This window comes from Neoarius graeffei, chromosome 5, assembly GCF_027579695.1.
Source record: "Neoarius graeffei isolate fNeoGra1 chromosome 5, fNeoGra1.pri, whole genome shotgun sequence".
NCBI lineage: Eukaryota > Metazoa > Chordata > Actinopteri > Siluriformes > Ariidae > Neoarius > Neoarius graeffei.
In genome coordinates this window covers 66,814,306-66,840,360 of record NC_083573.1, presented here as the reverse complement: position 1 = coordinate 66,840,360, position 26,055 = coordinate 66,814,306, and positions in this window count along the sequence as shown.

The window sequence follows — 26,055 nt, the reverse complement described above, 5'->3', positions numbered from 1 at the left end:
TTACCTGATGGTGTAATGAAGAAAAATGTAAATAATGCTTATTTCCAGTACTGAATTACAACCAGGAGTACTCTGTCACACACGCGCACACACACACACACTGCCTGCAGGTAGAGGTGTCTCTGGTGGAGGAAAGCACGCCTGGTCTAGCATGACTGACAGGAGGGGCTCCAGACACTGGAAGGTAATTAATTTCTGTAAACGACCACCATGTCTGTCAGCTTTTATAAACGAGAGTTTATACGTTATGGACGATTTAACCACCACGCTGAGGGGAACTGACAGAGATGAGTGGAACAGAGACAGAGAGTGAGGTGAATACAGCCCAAAGTTAATGTGAATAGAGCACCCTGATGATGCGAGAATTTAATTGTCATATTAACTTTAGCATTGCTTTACCCTCAACCATAAGCAAAGAAAAGATATTAATAGTGCTAATGATAGGGGTTGACCCTTCACAGCCTTTCTGCTTTTACATACCTTCACAGCAACAATATATTAATATTTTTAGTCCCATATTCAACATCTCAGCTAAAAGTATGACATTCAACAAAAATGTATATAATGTCCAATATAGTATCTTGTATGTACAGTGTACAAATACAAGTATGAGCCAAAAGGTACTAAAATGCTTATACAACTGATCTACTTACAAATTTTATGAAAATTCAGCAAAATTGCCTTGTGCCTAGGATAGGCTCCAGATCCACTGCAATTTTGAGCAGAATATACTGACTGCTAAAAATATCACACACACACACACACACACACACACACACACACACACACACACACACACACATTACTGTAATAGTGAAAATCTATACAGTTATCAGTATAATACTGTTCTAATCCAGGATGTCCCTTCTTCTTCCACCACCAGTTTCCCCATCAATCACTTACAAACACTCTAAAACAATCAGACAACAAGACAGTATCAGTGCATCATCTTTAAAGTGAGGATGCACATACTGAGCTGTGAGTTTGCAGTCTTTCTACAAACTGAGGAGAAGGTCAAACACCAAGACTCAATATTCTGCCAAAACCAGGGGCCTTCAATAAACAGCATGCAAAAATACATTCCACAAATATTGCATAATGTGAAAGAGAAATGATCTGATTAGGAAAATGTATTCTGGTTCTCATGGCTTTTTTATTCATGTCATGCATTTGCACTTTCTTTTAAACTTGTGTTTGATATACAGCATTTCATGCTTTTCACCCAGCAAATTAAATTGTATATGTTACAGAATCCTTTTTGTTCTTTCTAAGCTCTATGGCCATCTTAACAGAATTACACCCAGCAATAATATCACTCATATAGGGCCCATCCAGAGTAGTGCACTCATGGAAGTACAATTTACAAACTTAAAAAAAAAAGAAAGAAAGAACGAAAAAACACAAGGAGCTCTTGAGAAAAAGAAATCTATCCAGTTTACTGAGGTTAAGAAAGACCAACTGCCACTTGGGTAATATAAAATAGCATATGAACATTATTTTAGACTTCCTCTATAGAAAACAGGAAAATACTGAAAGCCATCACTTGTAAATGTAGCACATAATAGTCACACCCTCTGTGGTGCCATGTATCCTGTAGCTTCAAACACTTGCTCCCTATAGGCTGTTAGGTGTTTTGATGAGGTGCTCAGACACCCATGTTTCTTAAACACAAGTGGGAAAAGAGAGACTGGACTCATTCAAACCCTCTGTGCAATGAGGCTTGTGAAATATGTTTTCTTCTGCAGATTACTGAACAGCAAGGGAAAAAGAGCAGAACAGAGGCCATGATCCTAGTTCTTCATTCTTGAATAAGATACAGAGGATATGGTGGAGGGTGCAGGGAGAGAAATACAACACTCCAAATGGCTAAAGAGCATATACTGAGGAAATATATATATATATATATATATATATATATATATATATATATATATATATATATATATAAACACAGCTAGGAGACATTTTATGTTTTGGTACTTCTTGTTTTTCATGCATTAATTCATCGTCAGTAACCACATTATTCTGGTCAGGTTTATGGTGGATCTGGAGTCTATCCAGGGAACACTGGGCATAATGCAGGAATACACCCTGAATGGATTGCCAGGCCATCTCAGGACACCATGTATGTATATATTCACACACAGTTTAATGTAGCTGATTCAACAACCAGCATGTTTTGGGAGATGGGTTGAAATCAGAGGAAACCCACACAGACACTGAGAGAACATGCAAAACTCCACAGAGACCGTAACCTGAGCTCAGGAGCAAACTGGTATTTGAATCTGAAAATACAGTGGGGCAAAAAAGTATTTAGTCAGCCACCAATTGTGCAAGTTCTCCCACTTAAAAAGATGAGAGAGGCCTGTAATTTTCATCATAGGTACACTTCAACTATGAGAGACAGAATGGGGGGAAAGAATCCAGGAAATCACATTGTAGGATTTTTAATGAATTAATTGGTAAATTCCTCGGTAAAATAAATATTTGGTCACCTACAAACAAGCAAGATTTCTGGCTCTCACAGACCTGTAACAACTTCTTTAAGAGGCTCCTCTGTCCTCCACTCGTTACCTGTATTAATGGCACCTGTTTGAACTCGTTATCAGTATAAAAGACACCTGTCCAGGGGCGATTTCTCAGAGACAACAAGGGAAGGTGAACTTCCCCTAAAATTCTCTCCCCAAACTGCAGCGTCTACGACGTTGAACTCTCATTAAAACAATAACTTGCATAACATAATATATGCCCAAGATTGTATTTACGTTCATAACTATCCCTATGTCATCCTGTAACTTATTTGAGTGATGTCTGACGAACTTGCAGTTCGCTACGAGAATCACCTTTGCTGGCAGCCGGGTATCCGTTGCAGTCTACAAGACGGCTCTGAACAGCCAATTTCATCTAGTTGTTATTGGTTAAAATCGACAAAATCGTCACTTCCAGGGAAGCCGGGTATCTCTGGAGGTAAACGGGACATTGGGAGGGCCAAGAAGCCGGGCTGATAAAGGATTATTGGAGGTGGTGTTTGAAAGACATGAGGAGGGTGGTTGCTGTACTTCGGCGAGGAACACGGTAAGCATGATCAGTCAGTCCCTAGCGGATGTCGAGAAAGTGTAGTCGTGTGCCAAAGTGCTGTCCGAATTTCTTTTCATATAAACGTTTCTTCTCATTGATGTCTCTGGGGTAAACGGGACATTGTGAGGGCCAAGAAGCCGGGCTGATAAAGGATTATTGGAAGTGGTGTTTGAAAGACATGAGGAGGGCGGTTGCTGTACTTCGGCGTCGGCGAGGAACACAGTAAGCATGATCAGTGTTGAGAAAATGTATGGTCATTTTTTTTTTATTTAGGGAGACTATGGTCTGAGCTGCAGGTTTGGTACAAAAACACTGACTTGCAGGGCACTCTGGGCAAGCTGAGTGATTCTCTGTTGTTTTTCAAAGACATGGAGCTGGACAGTTCAATGCCCCAGCTATACAAGCTGCTGTCTTTAGTTGCAACTATTGGCGCCACATCAGCTGGAGTCGAGCGTACCTTCTCTTGTTTAAAAAGAGTGAAGTCTTTCACTCAAAATACAATGGGCCAACACCGTTTAAGTAGTCTTGCTCTGCTGGCCATTGAGAAGAAATTGGTGAAGTCTCTGGAAAGCACAACCAGCTGGTATGACAGGGTCACAGACCATTTTCTGGAAAAGGAGCGGAGGGCAGAATTTGTGTATAAATAGTGTGCATCATATAATGTTCATGACTCTGAAGTGTGTATATTGTTCAGTAATGTTAAGAGAATGGTGGGCTCTGTGTTATAGGTTATACCTGGGTATAATATTCAAGGTTCTGTGTGTTGCATAGCCTACCTGGTTATGAATTTCCAGACTGTGTTGCAGAAGATGTTCAAGGATGTGTTGCACAGCTGGGTGTTGTGTTAAAGACTCTGTGTTGCATATCAGGGTATGATGTTCAAGGCTCTTCGTTGAATAGCCAGTGATTTTTGGATGTTTGATATTTTTGATGGGGCATCCAGGTTTGAGCCCCGTGGCCGGCAAGGGCCTTTCTGTGTGGAGTTTGCATGTTCTCCCTGTGTCCGCGTGGGTTTCCTCCGGGTGCTCCAGTTTCCCCCACAGTCCAAAGACATGCAGGTTAGGTTAACTGGTGACTCTAAATTGAGCGTAGGTGTGAATGTGAGTGTGAATGGTTGTCTGTGTCTATGTGTCAGCCCTGTGATGACCTGGCGACTTGTCCAGGGTGTACCCTGCCTTTCGCCCGTAGTCAGCTGGGATAGGCTCCAGCTTGCCTGCAACCCTGTAGAACAGGATAAAGCGGCTACAGATAATGAGATGAGAGATGAGATGAGATATTTTTGATTAAGGATATGAGGCACTAGCCTGGCAAGCCAGACAATAACATGAAATGTACAAGCAAAAATACTTTCTGCCACTAGGTGGGGTTGTCTAGTTCACTATGCTAATGGGGCACACCTTTCTATGCTTTGATATCTGGCCTACAGGTTTTACGATGAATGCGTAAAATGGGCTTCCCCTGTTTTAAAAACCAGCAGCCGCCACTGCACCTGTCCACAACCTCAAACAGTCACACTCCAAACTCCACTATGGCCAAGACCAAAGAGCTGTCAAAGGACACCAGAAACAAAATTGTAGATCTGCACCAGGCTGGGAAGACTGAATCTGCAATAGGTAAGCAGCTTGGTGTGAAGAAATCAACTGTGGGAGCAATTATTAGAAAATGGAAGACATACACGACCACTGATAATCTCCCTCGATCTGGGGCTCCACGCAAGATCTCACCCCGTGGGGTCAAAATGATCACAAGAATGGTGAGCAAAAATCCCAGAACCACACGGGGGGACCTAGTGAATGACCTGCAGAGAGCTGGGACCAAAGTAACAAAGGCTACCATCAGTAACACACTACGCCGCCAGGGACTCAAATCCTGCAGTGCCAGACGTGTCCCCCTGCTTAAGCCAGTACATGTCCAGGCCCGTCTGAAGTTTGCTAGAGAGCATTTGGATGATCCAGAAGAGGACTGGGAGAATGTCATATGGTCAGATGAAACCAAAATAGAACTTTTTGGTAAAAACTCAACTTGTTGTGTTTGGAGGAGAAAGAATGCTGAGTTGCATCCAAAGAACACCATACCTACTGTGAAGCATGGGGGTGGAAACAATATGCTTTGGGGCTGTTTTTCTGCAAAGGGACCAGGACGACTGATCCGTGTAAAGGAAAGAATGAATGGGGCCATGTATCGTGAGATTTTGAGTGAAAACCTCCTTCCATCAGCAAGGGCATTGAAGATGAAACATGGCTGGGTCTTTCAGCATGACAATGATCCCAAACACACCACCCGGGCAACGAAGGAGTGGCTTCGTAAGAAGCATTTCAAGGTCCTGGAGTGGCCTAGCCAGTCTCCAGATCTCAACCCCATAGAAAATCTTTGGAGGGAGTTGAAAGTCCGTGTTGCCCAGCGACAGCCCCAAAACATCACTGCTCTAGAGCAGATCTGCATGGAGGAATGGGCCAAAATACCAGCAACAGTGTGTGAAAACCTTGTGAAGACTTACAGAAAACGTTTGACCTCTGTCATTGCCAACAAAGGGTATATAACAAAGTATTGAGATGAACTTTTGTTATTGACCAAATACTTATTTTCCACCATAATTTTCAAATAAATTCTTTAAAAATCAGACAATGTGATTTTCTGGATTTTTTTTCCTCATTTTGTCTCTCATAGTTGAGGTATACCTATGATGAAAATTACAGGCCTCTCTCATCTTTTTAAGTGGGAGAACTTGTACAATTGGTGACTGACTAAATATTTTTTTGCCCCACTGTAAATATCACCTTTAATAGCACTAACAGACCAAATGGGGCAGCATGGTGGCATAGTAGTTAGGACTATCGCCTCACAGCAAGAAGGTTCTGGGCTCAAGCCCAGCAGCCGACAGGCGCCTTTCTGTGTGGAGTTTGCATGTTCTCCCCGTGTCTGCATGGGTTTCCTCCAGGTGCTCCGGTTTCCCCCACAGTTCAAAGACATGCGGTTAGGTTAACATGGGGCAGCCATGGCCTGAGGTTGGGCTGAAGTGCCCTTGAGTAAGGCACCTAACCCCCAACTGCTCCCTGGGTGCTGTAGCACTGTTTTGGGTATGTGTGTGCGCTCATTGCTCACTTGTCAAGTCAAGTCAAGCCAACTTTATTGTCAAATATGCTATACATGCTCGACATACAGCACAGATGAAATATCAGTCCTCTCTGACCCACGGTGCAAACAGGCAATGCAATAAATAAAAACAGAATAATTTAAAAAAACAAACAGTATAAACACTCTAGATAGGAACTACACAGACTAAACACTCAAACAATATAAACAGAATAAATAAACAGTATAAACACTAGATAAGAACAAGACAGACTAAACACTCAGACAATATAAACAGTATAAAACACTCTAGATATGAACTAAACACTCAAACAATATAAACAGTATAAATAAACAGTATAAACACTAGATAACAACAAGACAGACTAAACACTCAAACAGACAATATAAACAGTATAAACACTCTAGATATTAACTAGACTAAACACTCATATACGTACACACACACACACACACACACACACACAAATTGGTACAAATAACCAAACAGTCAAGGGTACTTGAGGTATAGCAGGTAAACATGAAACATGAAATAAGCAGAATAAACAAACTAGCAGCTGTTAAGGTGAGGTAGTGCGGAATAGTGCAAATGGGCGAGGTAAAGTGAGATGTGCGGTCCCTGAGTTCAGTGTGTTAATGAACGATGAGATGTGTGTGTGTGTGTGTGTGTGTGTGTGTGTGTGTGTGTGTGTGTGTGTGTGTGTGTTGGGGGGGAATTGTGAGGATGACATGTCAGATGCTGAAGGGGTGTGTGCAAGCAGAATCTGTGGCAGGGGGCAGAGGGGGGAGGAGGGGCAGAACAGGGAGGGAGTTGAGCCTCCTGACCGCCTGGTGAAAGAAACTGTTCTTGAGCCTGCTGGTTTTGGCCCGGAGACTCCGCAGTCTCCTCCCCGACGGCAGCAGGCTGAAGAGGCTGTGAGATGGGTGGGTGGGGTCACCTGCAATCCTGATGGCTTTGTGGGTGAGGCGGGAGTTATAGATATCCATAAGAGAAGGGAGAGAGACACCAATGATCTTCTCAGTTGCTCTCACGATGCGCTGCAGGGTCTTGCAGCAGGACACGGTGCAGGCGCCGTACCACACGGTGATGCAGCTGGTCAGGATGTTCTCGATGGTGCCTCTGTAGAATGTGTGCATGATGGGGGCTGGGACTCTTGCTCTCTTCAGTTTGCGGAGGAAGTACAGATGCTGTTGGGCTTTTCTGGCCAGTGATGTGGTGTTGTTGTTCCAGGACAGGTCTTCAGAGATGTGCACACCCAGAAACTTGGTGCTGCTCACCCTCTCCACTGCAGCACCATCGATAGATAGTGGAGCATGGGTGTGCTCTCTCCTGAAGTCCACAACAATCTCCTTCGTCTTCTCCATGTTCAGACGGAGATTGTTGTCCTTGCACCACATGGCCAAGCGGCTCACCTCACTCCTGTAGATTGTCTCATCGCCGTTGTTGATGAGACCCACCACAGTCGTGTCATCCGTGTGTGCATGTGTGTGTTCACTGCTTCAGATGGGTTAAAGAGGAGGAATTTCACTGTGTGCTCAAGTCTGTGCTTGAGTGCACATGTGATAAATAAAGGCTTCTTCTTCTTCTTCTTCTTCTTCATATAAACTTACAACTAAACTGCACAAGTAGACATTATGCTCGAAGCCAAGAAGATGTATTTATGCTTTTTTTTTTTTACCTTAGAATTACACAAAATTTGGCACTTTGTGATTTTTATATCTGCATACATGCAATGCATTTCTCAGCACTAAAAATTATTACAATTAATACCATGATTACAGTAACAAAGCCATGCTTCTACACTCACACTCAAATTCACTAAGCATGCACTACTACTATCCATTTTAATTTCTGCATTCATCTCATCTCATTATCTCTAGCCGCTTTATCCTTCTACAGGGTCGCAGGCAAGCTGGAGCCTATCCCAGCTGACTACGGGCGAAAGGCGGGGTACACCCTGGACAAGTCGCCAGGTCATCACAGGGCTGACACATAGACACAGACAACCATTCACACTCACACCTACGGTCAATTTAGAGTCACCAGTTAACCTAACCTGCATGTCTTTGGACTGTGGGGGAAACCGGAGCACCCGGAGGAAACCCACACGGACACGGGGAGAACATGCAAACTCCACACAGAAAGGCCCCCGCCGGCCCCGGGGCTCGAACCCAGGACCTTCTTGCTGTGAGGCGACAGCGCTAACCACTACACCACCGTGCCGCCAATTTCTGCATTCATTTCAATAAATTTAGTATTTAATAGAGCTGCATGTAAGGTCATCCTTCCAAACCAAACACAACTGTAGACCTCTTTACAATGATGGGCTGTTTTTTCCACTCGATGTGTTTAACAACCGGGTAGAGACTCAGTGGAAGTCTCCTGTACAGGATGTTGTTAACTTAAATATCCTTTCCCTGATACATCATTAAAATTTCCTATTTACAGTATGGAATCCACAGAATTCCCAATGAACATTTTTCTTGTATGTAGCTCAATAAATAACTGAGTGAAAATACACAACAACCTACTTACTGATGATGCTCTGATAGAAACAGACATTTGATACATACACAATGTGTTAGCAATGCTATAGAACATGCACTGACTAAAATTCTCATTCAGACTGTCAGTGGGTGTTGGTTTTACCTTCTTTTAAATATGTACACCATTCAAACAATAGGTTATATTAAAGGATTTATATTCACCAGGAAATTTGTTTTTCTCCAGTAAGCAAGAATTGAAATTTAGCTGATTCCCCATGCTGATTTGTTATGTGGATATTTGACAGCTGCCCCAGGGACCTTCATGCCATATTAATGGAAAGAAATATGACCAAGACCACTGTAATTATAAAAGCACTCCAGGCAGACACACTGCATCATAATTTACACAGCTCCCATCATGTTTAGTACTGTTTTCAAAGCAGGGCAAGGAAAACCATTATCAGTTTCATCAATGTTGTTATACTTATCTTCTTCATTAAACATACCTCAATTCATCTTCACTAACTGAACTGGATTGATGAAACTGAATGCAAAATTGAGTTGAGTTTGATTGCTGCATAGAATCTCGAGGAAATGTCTTCAGCACCTGACGTCTTCTTCTGATTTCTGTCAAAGCCTGAAAAACAACAGGTAGAGACTGTCTCAAGGCTTTGTTGAGAAACCAGTATTTTGAGGTGTTGAGCTGTGTTCCAGCTGGATCAGGAATACAACCTGAGAGATAAAATGCAAGGAGCCAAACAGTGAGCATTTACACAGAACAAGCTTCACTTTGCCACACAGAGGCTCATACCTTTTCCCCCAACAGTTCTCTGTTCATATCTATGAGTAAGAATCACTACTCTATCCATCACTTACATTTCCTTAAAAGAGCTCCTGTTTTTGATCCTGAGTGTGTCTAATAACAAATTCCCTCCAAGCTGTTGTTCTATTTTGAAAAAGATAAATACCTCCTTTTTCTCCATAGAACTGACCAAAACCTCAGAGAGGAAGTTCAGTAGTGAATTTTTATGCATGTAACCAGAGGGACTTTATGTTATTATTATTTCTCCATTATGGACTCATAATTGCAGAAAAATACTGCCATTCATTAAAAAGAAATCCTATATTACAGCTATGAGTTTAAACCCAAAAGAAATGTCAAAAAATAAATATAAATAATAAATAAAACACTACAGATCTTTATAAATAATGCTATGGCTAGAACATATAGTCACATTATTACTGTCCAATTCCATTAGGATAAAAATTAATAATCTTACCGAAGCTGTTGACATGAATGAGAACTTTAATATCTTAGAAAAAGCTAACTCACCTCTCTGACTTAATTAACTGAAGTGTATTCCCAGCAACTGTGTGTATATAACCAGAGGTAGGTAGAGTAAGTAAAAACTGTATTCAAGTAATTTTGTAATATACACCTTGCAGTTCAACCCAGACACATCATCAGTGATGTAACCTGGGGTCATCGGGTGTTTCAGGTCTTTCAACATCATGCATCCTCGCCCAGGCAACCCAGCCAGGGATAACCAGTCCCCGACTTGTGTCTGGGTAGCTTGTATGGTCCACGGATCACCCCATTTAATCCACAGCCATCTGGATGCTTTCTCCGCAGCATCTGTGATGTTCTTGATGGCTTTCTTGTTGTGCAGTCCTTTGATCCCCAACAGCTTCAAGGCTCTGAAATGTGACTGGCCAGTGAATCCATGGCAGCCGACCTCAATGAGGTAGCAGTAGGTTCTCCATCCCTTGCTCCAGCATTTGGCTGCAAGCTCCTGGTATTTGGCCCTCTTCTTCTCAAAAGCCTCTATGATCTGGTCTTCCCAGGGCACAGTCAGTTCCAGCAGGACCACTTGCTTTGATACTTTGGACATAAGTACAATGTCCGGCCTGATTGTGGTCACAGCAATGGTGTCGGGAAACTTGAGCTGTCTCCCCAGGTTGACCTTGAATTGCCAGTCACAGGCTGTCGCCAGGAACCCCCCAGCTGGATTCTTGTGCTGTTAGGGCTTCTCTCCAGCCTTCACAAATGCAGTAGCATGCTTGGCTGGTTCTTGATGTCTACTCGAAGAGATCCCTGTACTGACAACCTTTGCTATTGCCCTCAGCACCTGGTCATGCTGCCAGCAATAATGGGCTTTTGGGCAACTGCTGAGTATGTGCTTCAAGGATCAGCTTCCGTGGCACAGCAGGCATGCTGGGTTTTCTGCCAGGCCCCAGGAAAGGAGATTGGTTGGGCTGGGGAGTACATTGTAGATGGACTGGATCAGGAATTTGATCAGTTTGGCTCAGCTTTCCACATCTCTGACCACAAGATCTTCTGGTCCATCACCTACTTCCATTGAGTCCACACCCCTTGCTGTCACATCCTGACCATCCTGCTAGTGTGAGTCTCCTCCACCCCTGCACGGATTTCCTCCTGAATCAGCTGGCGTCTTTCCTTTCCCTGAGCCTTGTTGTATTGTGATGGTCTTGGGATGTTGCCCAGTCCTGCCCAACCTGATGCTACTGTCCCCACCAGCACTCTATGCCACAGCTGCACTTCAGTCTGGTTGACTATCTCCTGAGCCCTCCACTTCCTACTCGTCCTTATCTCTATCCCAGCCGAGGAGACTTTGGTGTCACTTGAGTCTCTGTATAGCAGCACCTGCCTTGCCTGGAAAACCATAAACTCTTCTGATGAGCTGCAGAAGGGGAGTTGGAGTTTAGTCTTCCTTTCATATAGGGATGTCATAGACTAGCAGTGGCCAGAGGAGCTGTGGCAGAATGCCATGCTGGTAAATCCAGGCTTTGAACTTTCCTGGGAGCCCTGACTTGTCCACCGCTGCAAGCCAAGTCCCCAGCTCTCGACCAGTTTCTTGAAGAGTTGCTGTATCCCTCAGTGTACTGTTGAAGGTCTTTTCCAAGTAAAAGTATTGATACTTTATAATAATAATGAGACCGTCAATGATGGCATAGCTCACTCTGGTCCCGTCTAGTCCAGAAGGAACGATCTAAAGGGCCACCTTGTACAATAAATGTTGCAAGCTACCGTATATACACTATATACAAGCTCTATATAGAAGCTATATACACCCTAGGAATACCTACCTATTTGCCAGAAAGAATCCAAATCATCATGGAATTGACTGAGAAGAAACAATTTTTTGTTGAACTGCTCATTAAGGCTTAATTAGTCCGTAACTTCATTAATAATTGTAATTAAGCAAATCTGGGTAGAGGTTATATGCACCATAGGCACCCCTACCTTCATGCCAGAAAGAATCAAAATCAGTGAAGAATTGAGGGAGAAGAAGCAATTTGTGTGGAAACTGCTTGTTAAGGATTAATTACTCCATATCTTCATTATTAATTGCTATTACGCAAATTTGGTGAGAAGCTATATGCACCCCAGGCAGACATACCTTCCTGCCAAAAAGAATAAAAATCAGTGAAGAATTGAGAGAGAAGAAGCGATTTTCGTGAAATGTGAATGATGCCAGACAGACAACAGACAACACATGATGCCATAAATTCATCACCTGTCGGCAGGACATAATAATAATAATAATAATAATAATAATAATAATAATGGGTGTGGCACAGTGGTGTAGTGGTTAGCACTGTCGCCTCACAGCAAGAAGGTCCTGGGTTTGAGCCCAGCGGCCAGCAAGGACCTTTCTGTGTGGAGTTTGCATGTTCTCCCTGTGTCTGTGTGGGTTTCCTCCGGGTGCTCCGGTTTCCCCCACAGTCCAAAGACATGCAGGTTAGGTTAATTGGTGGCTCTAGATTGACTGTGAATGTGAGTGTAAATGGTTGTTTGTCTCTATGTGTCAGCCCTGTGATAACCTGGTGACTTGTCCAGGGTGTACCCTGCCTCTCGCCCATAGTCAGCTGGGATAGGCTCCAGCTTGCCTGAGACCCTGCACAGGATAAGTGGCTACAGATAATGGATGGATGGAACGTCACATGATGATTTATTACATCTATAATGTATTACATTCAAATGCATCAGAATATCAGTAATGTCCAAAATACAAAATTTAAAGTGCTTGTCTAATAAACACACCATAAAATCTGCTCATTCAAGTACTATATCGTATTCCTAATAAAAATAGAAACATTTAATTACATATTTACTAAATACCATAAATTAAGGCAACTTTGCTACAGGTTAGTCTTATGAATCTTCTAAACTTGCTGTGTGGATGGAGGACAAAGCTGGGAAAGGCACGTCACCTGTGAGCGGGTTTATGTTGATGAGGGTTCTGTGTTGCAGAGAACTGACCCACACAGAGCTGTGTGCGCACGTGTGTGTGTGTGTGTGTGTGTGTGTGTGTGTGTGTGTGTGTGTGTGTGTGTGTATTCGCCTGTACCTTCATTTTCCACTTGAACCTCACATGGTACACATCCCTTCCATTTTTTCATAACTTTAAATCTTTGGAAACCACTCCCAAAATCACAATACTGTTTAATCTCTAAAACCTTAACAACGTCCTTGTCTTTATTTATGTTTGTCCATTTGTGTATTCAAACTCCATGTGAATGTTGCCAGGGTGACACAGATGTGAAGATATCTTGCACATGTGCACTAGGAGTTGATGTTGTAGAAGCTGTGTGCATGTGAATAAAAATAATGCAATAAATTAAAGTAGAGAGAATTGTAACAGAGTGTAAGTTCATTTTTTAAATCGTAAATATACTTGAGTAAAAGTAAAACGTATTATGCATTAAAACTACTCCGATAAGTACAATTTAATGGAAAAAGTTACTTAAATACATATAACAGAGTAAACATAGCATGTTACTCCCCACCTCTGTATATAACCACCCATTCCTCTACAGAATTATTCAAGTTCAGTTAAACTTTATGGTAACACTTGATAGAATGCATACCTCAAACAAGTCCAAGATTTCAAATGATGAATATGATGTGATGGCTCAAATGACAGCCTAAAACCCTGAATACAAACACATAAATCCCAAATTAGCATAGTCTTCATACAATAATGGCTGTGTCCAATAAAAGAAACAAACATGGAATGTTGTGTGTGTGTGGGGGGAATAATAGTAAAAAACAGACAGCTAAAAATTACTACCATCAACACCATTTATCGGACATGGATTATGAATCAAATGTGTGCAGAAAACTGAAGAAACTTTGGCAAGAGGACAGTCAGACGTTCCAGGACATCAAGTTTTCCTTGGATAAGAACCATGGCAGAATGTAAGGTCAACTTGAAAGAAGTTGTCAAGATCTGGTTGCGAGACCTGCCAAGTACTTACATCATAGAGAAGTTAGCATATTGAATAACTGGTACCACCTGGGAAACAAAATAGGATATGCAAGAGTGGAGAAAAAGCTGTCATTTATGTGACAAATTTACTACAATTAAAGATGGAACAATCACTGGAGGTTTTGTGCCAAAACTAGAAGAAGATTTGAAATTTGTGTCACCTATAACTGTATAATTGGGCTGCAAAAATGAGAGACATAATTGCATGGATAAAAATGAAAAAGAGACCAGATGCTTTCAAAATCCATGCCCCACTGCAGCTGATATTAGCATTTCTAGACTTGTTACAAACATAGGATTGCAATTAAATGGATAAACTGCACCATAAAATTATATCCATGCAGTTCTAGAAAATAAGTTATAAAAAATAAAAAATATGCATTGTTATCAGTATCAGCATCTTTATCAGAGAAATGAGAAGTGCAAAGAATACAGATTTCAATCTGCAAAGAGCACGCTTTCTTTATCTTTCTGTAAAAGAATTATTTGAAGGAGAGGTAGTGAAAACATTCTACTAAAGAGTTTGGAGTTATCGACATGTGAGGTACTTTTTCACTACTCAAAAAAGGAATCAAAAAGTACTTATTTCAGTTGAACAATGTTTTTTTTCTCAAGGCTATTCAGAGTATTAAAAAATATGTCCAAATTATATCAGTGCATCCAAATATTCTACTTAGGAGTCACAAAAGATATAAAAAGAAAAACAACTCCTGAGAACTGGGGAATTGAAAATGCACGATAACTGAAAACCAGGACAAAATAATGTGACCAAAGACATGATCTTGGAACATGATTCCTCGTTAACCAAAATCTGATATTTTTGAACATTGTTAGTTAGATATAAAAAATGGAGAAAAGAAGAAGATGAAAAAGGAAAACCTTCAGAAGTATGTTGACAGTACTGTGGACTGATTGGAGACAAAATTCATATTTGTTTTGGCCTTGTCCTAAATTGAATCCTTAGGAAAATATTCATAAAGGAATATATGCCACTTTAATATTGATTGATTCCTGGACCCAGTAGTGTACACAATAGATGCTGAGATTGTACACATATATTTTGTTTTAGTGTATTTAAAAGTTTTTATCTTTGTGTCCAGATGGTGTAATTATTTAAATTTGTGTGTCCATAAAATAGAACAAGCCCTTAGAGCAGGATTTATTTATTTATTTATTTATTTATTTATTTATTTAACTGGTATCTATGTTGGTACAAATCAACATATTATATCTTGGAAGAATGAAATCTGTGTACGTGTATTCTGTTTCTACAATACAGCAAATTGCCATATTGTGCATTGTGAAATACATATTAAGGATTGTCAAGATGTTCACTAATAACTATCTATGTTCTATCATAAAAAATAATAAACAATAATTAACAACAAATTTAATAACCCATAATATAAATAAGAATGAAGCAGGTAAAAATCAGTATGTTGTATTGTGTATTTTCTCCCATTACAAAAGTAAAGAATTGCAGGATTTTCATTGACTTTATATCAGGGCTCTGACTCACTCAATCAAGGGCATCCATTTCTGTTCTTAAGTCACTATACCCTTTAGCTTTATGCTGTTATGATGTTGAATGTTGTATCATCCTTCCATTTTCCCGAGGTCTGTTCAGATGGTTGCAAGGTTCTTTGAACAATATTCTTACTTACCTCATAGCTCATTTTCTATCAAATCCCCCTGCCTCCCACCAGTCTCAGTGATTAGCTGTTAGCATTGTGCTTTACAGCAAGTATACAGTAGTGTTCTTAGGTTTTCACAGGAGGTGCCATTTTTTCCATCCATCTAAAATGTTTAACTGTGGTCTCAGATTTTGCTTTTCATACACATCTATTCATATACATCTTCTGAGCATCAGGCCCTGATGAATACCAAGAGTTGATACATGTTGGCCCATATGTCTGTCTATTTGTTTGAACGATAAATTAAGGATATTATTTCACCGGAAGACGGAGTGCCACAGAGTGGAAATTTTTTTCCACAGTCGTCTGCATTATCCTACATCTAGCAAAACTTCTGGGATTTAGGTGTCCCCCCCATATTTCTACATGCTTTACTTAAGAGTACCTGTCGGATTAACCAGAGCCATATAGCACTTCCTTCTTCTTTTGTATATCTTCTGAGCTTTGCTACATAGAAAGGTGTTTAGGGAGTGTGTCTTTTATATATGTATATGTTTCATTCCACCAATTAACCAAAATGACACATAGTGTGATAATCAGGAATCAGTATGCTTTTAAAATGACCTAAGCAAAATCACCATAGCTAGTTAGGTTCTTGTGTAATCTTGAGTTGATGCTAAAGCATTTTAATAAAGTAAAAGGGAGGTTACAACAAAACAAGGTGATTCATTTGCTTTAAGGTGATGATACTTTAAGGTGATTACTGTTTTATTTTTTTTTCATGACTTTTTACAGGCGGCATGGTGGTGTAGTGGTTAGCGCTGTCGCCTCACAGCAAGAAGGTCCGGGTTCGAGCCCTGTGGCCGGCGAGGGCCTTTCTGTGCAGAGTTTGCATGTTGTCCACATGGGTTTCCCCCACAGTCCAAAGACATGCAGGTTAGGTTAACTGGTGACTCTAAAGTGAGTGTGAATGGTTGTCTGTGTCTATGTGTCAGCCCTGTGATGACCTGGCGACTTGTCCAGGGTGTACCCTGCCTTTTGCCCGTAGTCAGCTGGGATAGGCTCCAGCTTGCCTGCGACCCTGTAGAACAGGATAAAGCGGCTAGAGATAATGAGATGAAATGACTTTTTACTTCACTATGTAGACCAGTGTTGTAGTCGAGTCACTAAACCTCGGGTCTGAGTCCAGTCTTGAGTCCCCAGTGTTCAAGTTCAAGTCATTAAAGAAAATTTCGAGTCGAGTCCAAGTCAAGTCCAAGAACAAGACTCCAACTGTTCAACTCAACTGGCTGTTGATGCCTTTGTGTGAAACTGTCTCTGCTACTGTGTTAGACTAACGTTACTGCTTGACTGCCCCATTTTAGTTAATAGGCTACAGATAAAAAGCTTGTTCATCACTCAGCAAGCCCCGCCCACTATCAACAGGGCAAATAACATGAGAGAGGGTCAACACTAGCTAGTTCTTCAGTCAGCAAGCCCCGCTATCAACAGGGCAATGAACATAGCGTGCCACTTCCTTCTCTGGGTGGAGTCTTGCCAAATGACGACTGAAGTTCAAGGTTACCCCCGTCGTCTCCTTGATAGTTCTTCTACATATGGAACACATAGCAGTGCATTTTTTTTACCACTGCACGAGAAGTCTGTATAAGCAAAGCGGACAATCCTAGGGGCTTCTCTCCAGGCATTTTGGCGCCATTAACGTTAGTTTGTTCCTGAACATGACGTATGAACAGGTGAATGTGCATTCTCTTGCATGAAATTAGTATAAAAATTAATGTAGTTATAAATATCTTATGCCAAATTATTATGGCATGTTACAAAAATAAAGAAAAAATCAGAGTCTCATCTCATTATCTCTAGCCGCTTTATCCTTCTACAGGGTCGCAGGCAAGCTGGAGCCTATCCCAGCTGACTATGGGCGAAAGGTGGGGTACACCCTGGACAAGTCGCCAGGTCATCACAGGGCTGACAAAATCAGAGTCCTCGTCTCCAATTTATGAATCCAAGTGCAGTTAATGCACAAGTCTTGAGTCCAAGTCCGAGTCATCAGTGCTCAAGTCCAAGTCAAGTCACGAGTCCTTAAAATTAGGGCATGAGTCAGACTCGAGTCCAAGTCCTGGACTCGAGTCCTAGACTCAAGTACAACAATCCTGATGAAGACTTTGCTTATTCTGTTAACTTTAGCATCATAATATCTGCAGTAGTAGACTAGATTTCTGATTATCTACAGTACTATGCAAGTCTTAGGCACCCTATTTTTCCCAATCAAACTTTGTTATTTCTATTTTATGGCTTCTACATTATCAAGTCAGTCCATAAACATTTTAGAGTTCCAAACGTTCAGTTTCCAGCACAAAATTAAATGTTACAAAAAATAAATAAAAATGTCTGTATCTGAGCAGCATATTACATAAGGGACTGCTTTTCAGATTTCTCATCTCATCTCATTATCTCTAGCCGCTTTATCCTTCTACAGGGTCGCAGGCAAGCTGGAGCCTATCCCAGCTGACTACGGGCGAAAGGCGGGGTACACCCTGGACAAGTCGCCAGGTCATCACAGGGCTGACACATAGACACAGACAACCATTCACACTCACATTCACACCTACGGTCAATTTAGAGTCACCAGTTAACCTAAGCTGCATGTCTTTGGACTGTGGGGGAAACCGGAGCACCCGGAGGAAACCCACGCGGACACGGGGAGAACATGCAAACTCCACACAGAAAGGCCCTCGCCGGCCCCGGGGCTCGAACCCAGGACCTTCTTGCTGTGAGGCGACAGCGCTAACCACTACACCACCGTGCCGCCCGCTTTTCAGATTTTTTGCTGAAAAATTACAAAGCAAGTGTGACAGTCAAAGTGTCCAGAAGAACTGTGGCTGTTTCTGGAAGATGCTCAGTAAAACCTACAGCGCGTTTCCTTATAAAACTGCACTCATTGTACCTGAGACAATTTTTTATTTTATTTTTTTAAGCAAAGGGTCGTCTCACATCAAATATTGACTTCGTTTCATTTATTATTGGTTACTGCTGTTTATAGTATTTTTTTTATGTTGAAACATTTAATTTCATAATTTTTAAGCCATTTTTGGTCTACAGCATTTCTTTACATGCACCTAAGACTCTCTCTCTCTCTCTCTCTCTCTCTCTCTCTCTCTATATATATATATATATATATATATATATATATATATACTGGGTGCGATTTGCTGGGGGGATGGTGGGGATCATCCCCCCTCTGGTTTTTATCTCTGCTAAAAAAAAAATCCTCGGGGACAAAACCCCGTCAATAAAACAAACAAACCAAAAAAAAAGTTGACATGACAGGCATGTTGTGACACAGTTTTCTATGGTCTACATTGCACTCACTTTCAAAATGACCCGAAGTGGCAGCTTTGATGTTCACGAACGTCCCCAGCAAATAGATACATTGTAGATAATAACAGTATCCAGAGTGTGAACGTGGATTTAGCGCCATGAATCACATCCTTACTGATGAGCGCAACAGAATGAATGTATCCACACTGACAGCCTTCTTTTCCTCGCTGTCAATGGGCCAGACGTGCGTTCCTTCCCTGCTGAGAAATTCACAGAAATGTGGATTAAAGAAGGGCGAAACGCGGCGGATAGCGCACCGACGGGAAAGCAGAAAAGGCCACATGAACTGCGCCATCAGAGCAAACTGTTCATTTAGTATTCATGTATTTCAGTGATTTTCGAGCCACTGTCCATTTAATCCGGAGGGAGAGAAACATCACAGCAACGCGACAAGCAATGCGAACTTTGTTGTGTGTTAGTGTTCGTGTATTTAGCCAGAGAGATAGGAAGATGAATTTACTATCTCTGGTTTAGTGTTCGTTTTCATTTAGTGTTATTCATTTGATATCATCGGATGTTATTGAGCTGTTAGCCTATTGTTACCTTAATTTTGTGACGTTTCATGATTAAAAAAAAACAAACCATCCCCCCTTCTGGTTTTTTGACAAATCGCACCCTGTATATATATATATATATATATATATATATATATATATATATATATATATATATATATATATATATATATATAAATTGTGTACAAGAAACCAAAACTTCTTTCACTTTAACTCTTAAGTCCCAAGATCTATTTTAATAAAAAAAAATATTAGGTTCAAACCTTGCCCCAGTAGGAATTCTATAAAACAGGACATGCTGTTAGCCTGAAGGCATGAGTGTGGCTATACGAAAAGTGAGGATGAGCAATTGAGAGACAGTATGGCAGAGCTGAGACAGAGTGACAAGGAGAAAGATGAAGAGTTAAAGGGTAGGAGAAAAAGATTTAAGGCTCATGTCAGGAATGCCAAGCACAATAAATATCAGAGGAGCCACTGTTGGGATGGCACTAAAATGGCTCAATCAAAGCACAAAGACATAGCAGCCAACATTAGCATGCTAGTTTAGCCATGGTAATTTAATCATGTAATGATTAGCAAAAAAATGTAACCCTGTCAGAATGGATTAGGTAAGAAGTGATTTAAGAGCACATTAGGTTTAGTGGCACGCTAACTGTGTGTTGCATTGTAACTGGGATTGTTACACTAAGTGTGTGGTTACACTCCTCGAGTAGTGCACACAGGAACAAGGGGAACTGATGCATAAATCAGACTTCAAACTGGGGGGTAGGGGGATGATACTGGCAGCTAGCTGGAGGAGAGCATGAGAAAGCCCTGAAATGTTCTATCATAAAGCAGCTCATTCATCAAGCGCTGAGAGGCTGGCTTCACCCCGAGGCCTTGGCTGCAACCAACAAGACTGTCTCTCCCTTCTTCATGTTTCCAGGATTTTCAGGGTTGGGCTCACTTTAGCGTGGGTGATTTCTGAAGGTGTTTAATTAAAACACCCCGGAACAACCAGAAAGTGACTGAACTGTGAGCAGCCATCATGAATCATGCTGAGCTGCACTCGTTGCTCCCGCTGTGGGCAGAGGTCTGGATTAGCTTCAGCCAAACTCATAACCTGGCCTCATTTTCAGATGTCCCACACCTGCCAGCTCACCCACGCTGTGCTTGGAGAGCAGTAAATCTAGCCATGCGGGGTACCGTTCATCACTACTGATCAGGTTATCACTATACATCTGACTCTTTCAAGCAGGAGTACAACAGAGAAAACCCTGACATAATGCATAGAAAAAAACAGCCACAAACCATGTCTCAAAAGGAGCTTTTTGGAATCAAGAAAACTACTATATTGCATTATTCAGGTTCTTGTATATTCGTAGAAAGAAGAGTTTTCAATGTTTTTTATCACTATGATACTGTAGTTATTACCTTTTCAAAGGGGTTCTATATGGAACACTCTGTTATAGGGCAACACTTCAAAATTAACCCTTTAATAAGAGTTTATTGGAAGCATAAATGTATGTTCAGTGTCACATTGGAAGTTCTACATCATTCATCATTGGATACTTTACTCAAGTTGGATTTTAAAAATTGGAGCAATTTTTTCTTCCTAACGTTGGTCAACGCAAATTCCCATGATGTATTTCCTGTCACATTTCTTCATGGAAATGCTTCCAATTAAGTAATAATTGAGATAGCATTAGTAAAGTAACAGTGAAGAGAATAGTTGTTAGCTATAGCTAGTATTATTCAACCTGAGACATAAAAGTCTCTGCATCTTGCAGAAATGCTATGTGTATCTCAATTATTTGCACAATTAAATAATAATGCCACTAAATATCACTCTGTCCATAACAGTTGTTTATAATGACCTAGTGAGCTTGACTCAAATGTTTTAAAGTAATTTATTGGTATTTTAGCATTTTTACAGGCAAAACATCCACAAGCACACTAAATATCTTTAGGCCATTAAAAGCAACTTTAATGAAGAATGTTTATAGGTTATGTGCAATTTTGCCAAATGAGAATTTTATAGAGCTAATATAATGTATAATAACTAATATAATTTAAGAATGATATAAAGAACATCCCAAACCTCTGATGTAACTTTATGCAGTGGGGGCTTGATGCGACTGCAATATGTGCTGGCAAAGCGTCTGACATTAATGTTTATTTTACAAAGGCTCTAGCTAATCATGCAAACTGCGCCTGGGACCATCTACTAAATGCACTCCGCGTGAGGTGCATGGTTTAAAAGCCACTGAGGAATGATACAAATGATCAAAATCATAGGACTATTAAGGAAATTCAAGTTCAGTAATAAAGTAATAATTGTTAATAAAGTGAGTAAATGAAGACGGTCATAAATATTACATTTAGAAAAAAATCTATGTACAGAATAAGCTGGGCGCATTCCTGGTTTTTTTTCCCTTTCTTTTTTTTTCTCAATTCATGGCTCTTATAGCACTTGGAAATTGGAAATGTCAAGTAATGTTTAGGATTTTTGAATTTATTTCTGTAGGAAATTTATGAATGTGTTCATGTGCCATAGCAGAGTATCCAAACCCAGAGATAACAGATGACAAAATGCAGGCTATGGTACTCCTACTGCAGTACGGGGGGGACTGCACTAAATTGTACCTTTCCATGTTGCTTGGGTGGTACCCTCAGTGTACGTTTTTGTATCTTTATTATATGACTATAGTGTACTTTTAAAAAAGATTTAAAGTACATAAATTGAGTTTGTAAGATGAAGCTTTAAAAGGTACACTACATTCAACTTCCTGGGTAAAAGATACATGGTAAATGTATGAAATGTGTATTGCAGTGACAGTGAAAGGTACAGAGTGGTATTTGTCTTAAAGTGTAATTATTATTGTTTGAAATGATCCAGATATTGCAAATACCAAATATTGCAGGTAACATAAGCAAAACCTGAAAAGTTCCCTGAATTGTTCTTTCATCAAGGTCCTAAAGTGGTCTTGTAATATTACCTGTATTGTCATAAATGAAGTAAATGTGAAAAAGGTGAATAATTCACTGACACAAATACATACAGTAATGTACAAAGCTAATGTTGAAGACAAGGCATGGATAGACTACATCATGCTAGACCATGTTTTAATCTACTGACAGTGCTTTAAGTGGGCCAGTAAACACTGGTACGCAGTACCGCCACGTTGAGATTTTAACCCCTGGCGTACCGGGACTTTTTATGGCATACCAGGACTTCTCACAAGCTCACAGTACCCTTTCCTGTCCTCTCCATATCAGGGTGTAAACTACATTACCCAGGGTGCACTACGCAATACTCACCTCTCTTGATGCTCACGGGACTATATAATGCTCACTCGCTTGTTCACAGAGAAGTCGGAAACAACAAACGGGGAAAAGCAAAGAAACAAAAGCAGGACAGTCATGTTGACATGGCTACAAAAGGGCACAAAGAGAATGAGAGTCGAAACAGAGTCAGATGATGACACAGCTCTTCGATAGTCAAATTCTACTGCAGCAGAAAACGCAGGTGGGGAGCGGCAAGCTAACACTAGAACATCTGCTAACAGCGTAGAGCCTGTTGTTATTGCAACCCCTGCAGCCAACTGCGAAATTATCAATAAGTAGTTTGTTGAAAAATTTATTTTGTAAAAATTGGCATTGTCTTCCTATCTTTTATTTACTGTAGAAATTCAGAATGTATTACTTGATACAGTACTGACCACCCGACTCATATGCCAACAGGTGAATATGGGGAGTACTGGCACTTTTTTTTTCCCCACTTAAAGCACTGTCTACTGATATCTGTATTTTTTTAATGTACTGTATGCAAAATGGTAACAAAAAAAGCTGCAAAATCAACCAATACAATTCCATGGCAGATGGCTTTCCTACCCATCGACTCCCCTTGATAAATATTTTATTAAATCCTAACTTGTGACTTTACACCAGCAGAGTAAGTAATGTGACAATGTTTCATAGCAATGCTGCTATCAAGTCTTTAAATAATCAATTACGCTGCTTTATGGGCTAATGGTAAAATACAAATTAAAGCCAAATGGGGCAAAAAAGACCAGACCTGTGATGAGATGGGCTAAAGTGCACTCATTTTTTACTTGTTAAGCTGTTCAATTGCTCCACTTCCCCCTGCAGGTGCAACAGATTTAAGTTCTGTGCAGGGAAATAACACACATGATGAATTAGGAGTGTGCTTGCTTTGTGTGACGAATGAAGCAGAAGGAAGGCCAGCATGTGCGAGTGTCTGTCCTCTAGCGTGTCAGTATTTCTCTGTGTGCTCTGCCAGGGCATGAGCACCAGCATAGGGCTGACTGATCACCTGTCTCCAGGTTTGCTGCAGGGGTCTCCTTCTGCTTCGCATAAGGTCGTTCATTGACTCCAGAAGTTTGGAGGTGCCCTATGTGACTAAGCACTTTTTTCCCATTTGGCACTTACTCTGACTAATTCAGCCTAATAAATGGAACGTCCTCAAAGCTTGTCAAGACACAGGCATCATTACTATGAATTATGAACACTCAACAACACTGAATCCATGCACTGACTTTCTTGTCATTCTCTACAGGATTATCCTTATGGGATACAACCATCATATCCCATGCAAGGGCCAATACCTCTTTATCATACAAAAAACTTTTTTTTTCTGTGGCTGACTTACATCCATTCAGGCCTGTTTCTTGTAGTAGGATCCCTGGTCTTGCCTGCCGAGATCTGTCCACATGTTTGGCACAGAAGTAAACAATTTAAGATATAGCACAAAGTGCATGAGAAAGCTATTTAGAGAACAGACATGATACATGATAGAGAAGTGATGAAAGGAAGTTAAGAGCTACACACTTCTTACTTGAAAGGGAAGATTACAGTACATTCAGACTCCTATATCATTCAAGGTAAGCTGGAAAATGGAAAGTCATAGTGCATATGTAATATACAATTGCTGATTGCTGATTTCCTGATTAATTCCAAATAAATAAAGATATTAAAGGAAGTATTAGGCAAATTAAAAGGTAATAGAGCCCTGTGATGACCTGGCGACTTGTCCAGGGTGTACCCTGCCTTTTGCCCATAGTCAGCTGGGATAGGCTCCAGCTTGCCTGCGACCCTGTAGAACAGGATAAAGCAGCTACAGATAATGAGATGAGATGAGATAATCAGGTGAATCACATTGCATACAAGTTTGTTTACTAGAAAATTGTGTGTGTGTGTGTGTGTGTGTGTGTGTGTGTGTATACAGTGGTGCTTGAAAGTTTGTGAACCCTTTAGAATTTTCTATATTTCTGCATAAATATGACCTAAAACATCATCAGATTTTCACACAAGTCCTAAAAGTAGATAAAGAGAACCCAGTTAAACAAATGAGACAAAAATATTATACTTGGTCATTTATTTATTGATGAAAATGATCCAATGTTACATATCTGTGAGTGGCAAAAGTATGTGAACCTTTGCTTTCAGTATCTGGTGTGACCCCCTTGTGCAGCAACAACTGCAACTAAATGTTTCCGGTAACTGTTGATCAGTCTTGCACACCAGCTTGGAGGAGTTTTAGCCCATTCCTCCGTACGGAACAGCTTCAACTCTGGGATGTTGGTGGGTTTCCTCACATGAACTGCTCGCTTCAGATCCTCCCACAACATTTCAATTGGATTAAGGTCAAGACTTTGACTTGACCATTGCAAAACATTAATTTTATTCTTCTTTAACCATTCTTTGGTAGAACAACTTGTGTGCTTAGGGTCATTGTCTTGCTGCATGACCCACCTTCTCTTGAGATTCAGTTCATGGACAGATGTCCTGACATTTTCCTTTAGAATTTGCTGGTATAATTCAGAATTCATTGTTCCATCAATGATGGTAAGCTGTCCTGGCCCAGATGCAGCAAAACAGGCCCAAACCATGATACTACCACCACCATATTTCACAGATGGGATAAGGTTCTTATGCTGGAATGCACTGTTTTCCTTTCTCCAAATATAATGCTTTTCATTTAAACCAAAAAGTTCTATTTTGGTCTCATCTATCCGCAAAACATTTTTCCAATAGCCTTCTGGCTTGTCCACGTGATCTTTAGCAAACCACAGACAAGCAGCAATGTTCTTTTCGGAGAGCAGTGGCTTTCTCCTTACAACCCTGCCATGCACACCATTGTTGTTCAGTGTTCTCCTGATGGTGGACTCATGAACATTAACATTAGCCAATGTGAGAGAGGCCTTCAGTTGCTCAGAAGTTACCCTGAGGTCCTTTGTGACCTCACTGACTATTACACACCTTGCTCTTGGAGTGATCTTTGTTGGTTGACCACCCCTGGGGAGGGTAACAATGGTCTTGAATTTCCTCCATTTGTACACAATCTGTCTGACTGTGGATTGGTGGAGTCCCAACTCTTTAGAGATGGTTTTGTAACCTTATCCAGCCTGATGAGCATCAACAACGCTTTTTCTGAGGTCCTCAGAAATCTCCTTTGTTCGTGCCATGATACACTTCCACAAACATGTGTTCTGAAGATCAGACTTTGATAGATCCCTGTTCTTTAAATAAAACAGGGTGCCCACTCACACCTGATTGTCATCCCATTGATTGAAA